The sequence below is a fragment of the Bison bison genome, unplaced genomic scaffold, assembly GCF_000754665.1.
Source record: "Bison bison bison isolate TAMUID 2011002044 unplaced genomic scaffold, Bison_UMD1.0 scf7180017864068, whole genome shotgun sequence".
Lineage (NCBI taxonomy): Eukaryota > Metazoa > Chordata > Mammalia > Artiodactyla > Bovidae > Bison > Bison bison.
In genome coordinates this window covers 1,959,292-1,965,291 of record NW_011494640.1, presented here as the reverse complement: position 1 = coordinate 1,965,291, position 6,000 = coordinate 1,959,292, and the positions used below count along the sequence as shown (strand labels likewise).

Below are 6,000 nucleotides of genomic sequence, written 5' to 3'. Positions count from 1 at the left end.
CGCGCAGCGGTGGTGGTGGCGGCGGCGCGGATCGGCCGGGGCTGTAACCGTCGGTCCGTCCGGTAGCGGGCTGGAGCGGCAGCGGCGGCCGGTCACGGCGCGAGGCGAGGCCACAAGGCAGCGGCGGCAGCCAGGACAGCGGCAGCAGCCGGAGACGCAGCGGCGGCCGTAGCAGCAGCAGCAGCAGCAAGACGGACTCGTGGACACGCGCCGTCGCCGCCGCCGGGCCGGGCCGGGTGTCGCGCGCCGAGGCTGGGGGGGAGTCGTCGCCGCCACCGCTACCGCCGCCGCCGCCGCCGCCGAGGTGACTGAGGAGAGAGGCGCCTCCTCGCTCCCGCCGCCGCCAGACTTCAATGCCCAGTCCCCAGCTCGCCAGCGTGAGTTGCGCGGCTCCCGGGCGGCCCCCCGCGCCGCCTCCCGGGGGCCTCGGGGCAGGGGAGGGCGGGAGGCGCCGCAGCCATTAGTGCAGGCCCGAGACACGTCCCCGGAAGGAGGGCCGGGCCGGGGCCGGGGGCGGGGGAGCGCGGCCGGGAAGCGTGGAGAGCGAGGGTGGGGGTGGGGGGGATCGCGCGTGTGGGAGGGGAGAGGAGCGAGTGCTGTGTGCAAGAATGTGGAGTGTGTTGGGGGGGGGAATGTGCGTGCGTGAAGGCGAGAGTGAGTTGGGGAACAGGGCTGAGTGTGCATGTGGGGAGAGCGTGGCGGGGGAGAAAGTGCAGATGGGGGAGTTGGGGGGCTATGTGTATGTGTGTGCGCGCGCGCGCTCGCTTGCAGAGGAGAGTGAGGGGAAGTGTGAGTTGGGGGCGGTAGCGGGTACAGTGTCAGGAGGGTGGGAGGTGAGTGTAGGGGAGAGGGAGCTGGGAGCCATGTGGGAACGAGTGAGTGAGGGGAGAATGCTTGTGCGTGGGAGAGTGGGGTAAATGGGGAGCGTGAGTAAGTGGGGGAGGGAGAGTTTGCGTGCTAGGGGTAGAGTGATGGGCGGGACAACGTGAGAGCAGCGTGAGAGCGAGCTGGGGAGAAGGTGAAGGGCAGGCGGATGAGGGAGCGTGGAAGTGTCTGCCTGTGATTGTCCAGTCTGTGAGCAGGCATCCTTGGGGGCCATCCTTGATCGTTTTCTAGGGCCGTAGTGAACCTGGGTGTCCTGGGTTAAGGAGTTCTTTCCAGGAGCATCTTGTTCCTGGGTCCTTGGGTTCAAGTATGAGCAAAGGGTACAGAAGTCTATTCCAGTGGCAATCATTTTCTGGCCCTGTGCCTCCCCCCGCCACCCCCCCCCCCCCCCCCCCCAATATTTCAGAACATGGACATCAATTTCCAAATTTGTCGAGCACATGATTGGTTGGCATCCCACCCTAGTCTGGGTTCTGAAAGCTAACTAAAACAAGTTTGAGTATTGCCTGGGATCCTAGACTCTTGCCTTTTGAATGTTCAGATAGACACTTGTAAAGTACTGCTAGTTTTTCAGGTGAGAGGTGTTTTATTGTTAGGTAAATATATAAGAAATGTGTTTTAGATTTTAGCTCTTTGCTACCCTTCTGGAGAGAAGCTTTTAAGAAACAGTAATGGTGTAGCATGTTGATGATGAAGCTCAATCATAGGGTAGTTTATTATTTTCTAGAATTTTTCAAGAAATGTATAAAATAGCAGTTCTAGCATCATTGTATGCATTCAGCAAATGGTTTTCTGTGTGGAGTCACCAAGTTGTAGCTGCTGCTGGATTAAATCTGGTAGTTACTGGCTGCCTTGCTCTGTGTTACAGAGTCGTTCAGACAGGAAGTCAGTGAAGTTATTATGCCTTATTCCACATGCAAAAGGAAATTAAGGCTTCATCATCACTTGCCAGCATAATCATTGTGTTGGTGAAGATGATGAAAAGTTGCTTGCTGGTATTCATTTTAAAAGTAGTTTCATGTTGTATTGTGAATGGATTAATCATTGCCATGGGCTTTTCCAGATTCTTGTGTTGTAGAAGGAAGAAGGGGTTCTTGATGAAGAGTGCCTTATACGGATTTTATACTGAAATGATGAGAAGTCTCTTAGAAGTTGGAAGTCTTTTCAGTTCATGCAAAGAGTAGTGTGGTCCTTTTGGTATTAAATGTGATAGAACTACAAGCAAAAGCATTCGTGTGTAATTAGAAGTCAGAAATTATAAATTTCTTACAGTGTCCTTGATCATTAGCATGCTCTCTACTTTGAGAAACAGTGAGTAGTATTGTTATCATTCGGTGGGTGACTGGATTAATTAGTATTAAGTGCCTACTGTGTACCAGGTGCTTTTTATACTCTTGTTCTCACAGCTACTATTAAAAGGTGGTAGGTGTTCTCATTTGCATTCATTTGACACATATGGTTTCTATTTGCCAGACTTTAGGGGTACAGTGATGAGCCCTCATTGACTTACAGTGATGAAATGAGGCAGTATGGAGACTCAAAGAGGTTAATTAACTTGTCCCAGGTCAGAACGTAAAAGAATGGGAGCTAGATTAAAAACCCAGGTCAGTCTGACTCCACAGTCTTTGATTTCTCCACTATACCATTAATTTCCCTCACGCTAGGTTGTCTGTCTTTGAAGTTTCTCGTCCACACAGTGACCTAGCAGCTTGTACAGGTAAGAGGTGTTGAGGTTAATGCACAAGACTGACTGGCTGGAGGCGAGTAGATCTTTAAGGACATGCTGACTTGAGGCTCTCTGGGGCCTAAGTTAGGATAGGCTTTTATGTGGGTGGAGATTCTGCCTTGGAACTCACTTGGGGCCTTAGGGTGTGTGCTTTGAGACAGAGTTTTTATGAGGCACCTGGGATATGTCTGGGAGAGAAAAGTCTGATTAAAGAAACCCAATAGACTTTTGTGTTTTTTATTTTTGGGGAAAGAAAAAGAGTGTATTAATTGGGTCTAAGAGTCACAGAAGTTGTCTTTTGTAAAAATCTTCAGCTTTGTGATATATTTACTTCAGGAGACTGTGAGATTGTGAAGAAAATATATATGAAAATACTTCATTATTTATAAATTGGACTACAGATTCAAAGTGTTATAATCACTAAGACTTTACTACTGAGGTAACAGTTTGTTATATTTAGTAGCTGGAAAAGGCTGCTAGCATTGTAGACCACCTTACAAATGAAAAATTGTTTAGAACTGCTGAACCGGGTATATTCTGACTCAGAACAGCAAAAGTCAAACCACTCCCTCAATGAGTCAGGCAACTAATATTTAATTTGAGCGAACCAAATTTATAGACAGAAACCATTTACAACATCATTGAACTTTGGTGGCACTAGGGAAGAGTAAATGTTTGAATGCTTTTGCACATACTTTTAAAAAAATCTGAAAGCTTCATATTTATGTTTTACTTGAAAAGACCCTTGTATGAACAAGGAAAAACATTTGTTTTTATTCACTTTGTCTTTAAAGACAGTATTTCTATATGAAGTAGTTCCAGAACACTTTATAGTTTTGAGACACAAAGTTGAAATTTAATGGAGATTTATTTTAGAGGGTTTGACTGTACTTTTGTTGTTGTCGGAATATGGGATTGGTAACCAGTGAAGCCTCTGGAAAAAGCATTTACAAATAAGATGCAGAGGAACAATATATACATTTTTAGCTGTTGCTCTTGAGTGAAACTTTAGAGGGAAACCCAAGTTAGGTTGATTTCTTCAAGTGCTGTCGCTTCAGCTCTGCTACTTAGAGAAGTTAGTGATCTTTAAAAATTTTAAGCAACTGGAAATCAGGACCGGTAGTTCTGACATACCAGACTTAGTTATGTTTATTGAATTAGGGTGGTGGCTTGAGATTTTGAAGTCTTGGAATACTTGTGAAGTCCAGCATGCTTTAGGTTTCAACATAATCGTCTCAAGAATCTTCTTTGTGCTGAAACACAAATGATATCATTTTAAATTCATAATAACCCTGGGAGTAAGTAATGGCAGCCTTCCAGTTTTGTAGATGAGAAAATTGGTTTAGAGATCAATTGTTGAATCCTAGTTAAAGAGTATCAGTAAATAGATGGCGGCAGTGGATTAAAAAAAATTTTTCCCCTTGGGGCTTAAAGTACTTAAGTCTCTTTCTAACTCTCCCCCCACCCTCCTCAGTTAACTCTAGTCATTTACATGAGTTGTGTAGGAATTAGTAGACTTTAAGGAAATTACCTTTTTCTTTGCTTGAAATTTAGTATTTAGTTCTTTTTTTTTTTTTAATTAAGGATACTTCAGTTACTTTTTTTGCTCTTTGGGGCATGTTTGAGATTTTTCTCAAGATACTAGTTGGATTATGTAGAAACTAATGATTATTCTCTTAAGTTTATAAAGCAAGAGTCCTTGATGTTACAGTTCAGTTTTGTATCTTGGGTTTGTTAAATAAACAGATGCCACCAACTAAAATTACTTGGGAAATGGTGATTTGAATCTGTTACTTTGGAATATTATCCATTTTCAGTTTCAGAACTAGTGTATATATATAGAGGTGTCTGGTTGCTTTCTCTGGTTAGCCTTCGTTTTATTGACTGAAACACGTTCTCTGGCTCCTTTGACCTCGGCTTGAAGCCTTACAGGACTGCTTGATACAAGGCTCAAGTGGATACTGTATCAGAAATCTCTCCCTCCTTGGAGTAGTAGAGGTTTAAGCTAAACCAGAAACTGTCTCTATGACGCCTTCACAGGAGAAGCTGCACAGCACCGCAGGCTCTGTCCACTGCCAGTCGTTCCCCTCTGGGGCTCCTGGAGCCTGTGTGAGGATGGAGCCCATCTCTTGCACACGCTGAGGTGGTTTTTCCTGCCCTGTTTGTTTAGTCAGTGTAGATTTACAGTGCATAAACTCTCTGCCAAAAAAATGGCTGAGGGGTTGACAGATTATAGCAACAGCTTTATGTGACTTGAATACAGATACGTTTTGCTTGCCTGCGCTGATTTTTTACCCGTAGATTCTGTAACACAGCATCCACTCCATTTTAAGTGGCATAGAAACTAAATTTCATCATTTAAATATAAAATTACATTACATAACATTCCTTTTTAAACTGTAGAGAATTTTAAGATTAAGCTTTTCTGTGACCCTTTCCTTGCTAGTTGAGCCTGTTTTGAAAAAATATTTTGACCATTAGAACAGCCTTTACCTTTTAGAAAATTAGTGTATTTAATTTTCTTCATAGTATTTCTGGGTTGAAATTTCATTCTTCTCAGAAAATGTTAATTCTTTTGGCATAAAATGCACACATGATATATTTGCTTTAGCAGATCAGATAAATTACTTTATATTTTTATTTCTGCAGTGGTCAAAAATGTTGGCTCTTAACTAATGTATTGTTTGACGAGAATTCAAATTCACAGTCAAGGCTGCTTTCTTCCAGTTGTCTTTAAGTTTTGAGATTTGAGCGTAACTTTTTTTGCAGTCTTTCACTGAAAACATTCACCGTGTTGTACCACCGTAGTCTTTGTAGATTGGATTTATATACACATACTGATATTTACTGTTTTTAATAGAAAATTGGTGAGTTTCCTTCTTTCCATTATCAGTGAAAGCCTATCATGAGGGAACAGAGTGACTGGTTGGTTAGTGCAGAAGGATATGAGTCATCAGCAGGATTTGTCAGCAAATTGAGAAGGATATGATGGAAAAACAATAGATTCTAGTGGCATTCTTCATTCCACACATGTGGTTACAAACAGGTTTCCTCTTGGTAATTGGTTTAAATCATTCAAATAATTTAGATCTTTCTGGATGAAGAGCACATCAAATTTAAGCCATAGCCTTAACTCTGAACTGTTTTTCTAGTGAGATGAGATATTCATTTAGAGATCATCAACAAGTAGAATTTAGTTAAATTTGTATCTGTTTACTAAGAAAAGAATTCAACTGTCAGGTAGATTTTAGTAAGCTGAGAGGCTATTTTTGTGAAGCTTGCTGGTAATTACGGAGCCGCTTAGTAGATCAGGAGATGCCCACCAATACGGCAATATTTGTTTTCTCTCAGTGAGCAAAGAGTTACTACTACTCTGCTTTTAAAATCCC

The 6,000-nt window shown here is 43.4% G+C and overlaps 1 protein-coding gene across 4 annotated transcripts in view; it reads left to right on the top strand.

Annotated features, from left to right (window-relative positions):
• PTP4A2 (protein tyrosine phosphatase type IVA, member 2) overlaps nt 1-6,000 on the top strand; it is a 28,801-nt gene that overhangs the window by 554 nt on the left and 22,247 nt on the right. For 2 of the 4 annotated variants that reach the window (XM_010836893.1, XM_010836896.1), the window contains exon 1: nt 17-377. The exons of 1 other annotated variant lie outside the window; for it this stretch is intronic. The gene's annotated coding sequence lies outside the window, so the exon portion shown is untranslated. Of the gene's footprint in view, nt 1-16; nt 378-1,323; nt 1,460-6,000 lie in introns of those variants that run through there. One more of the 4 variants, XM_010836894.1, reaches the window with a different exon arrangement.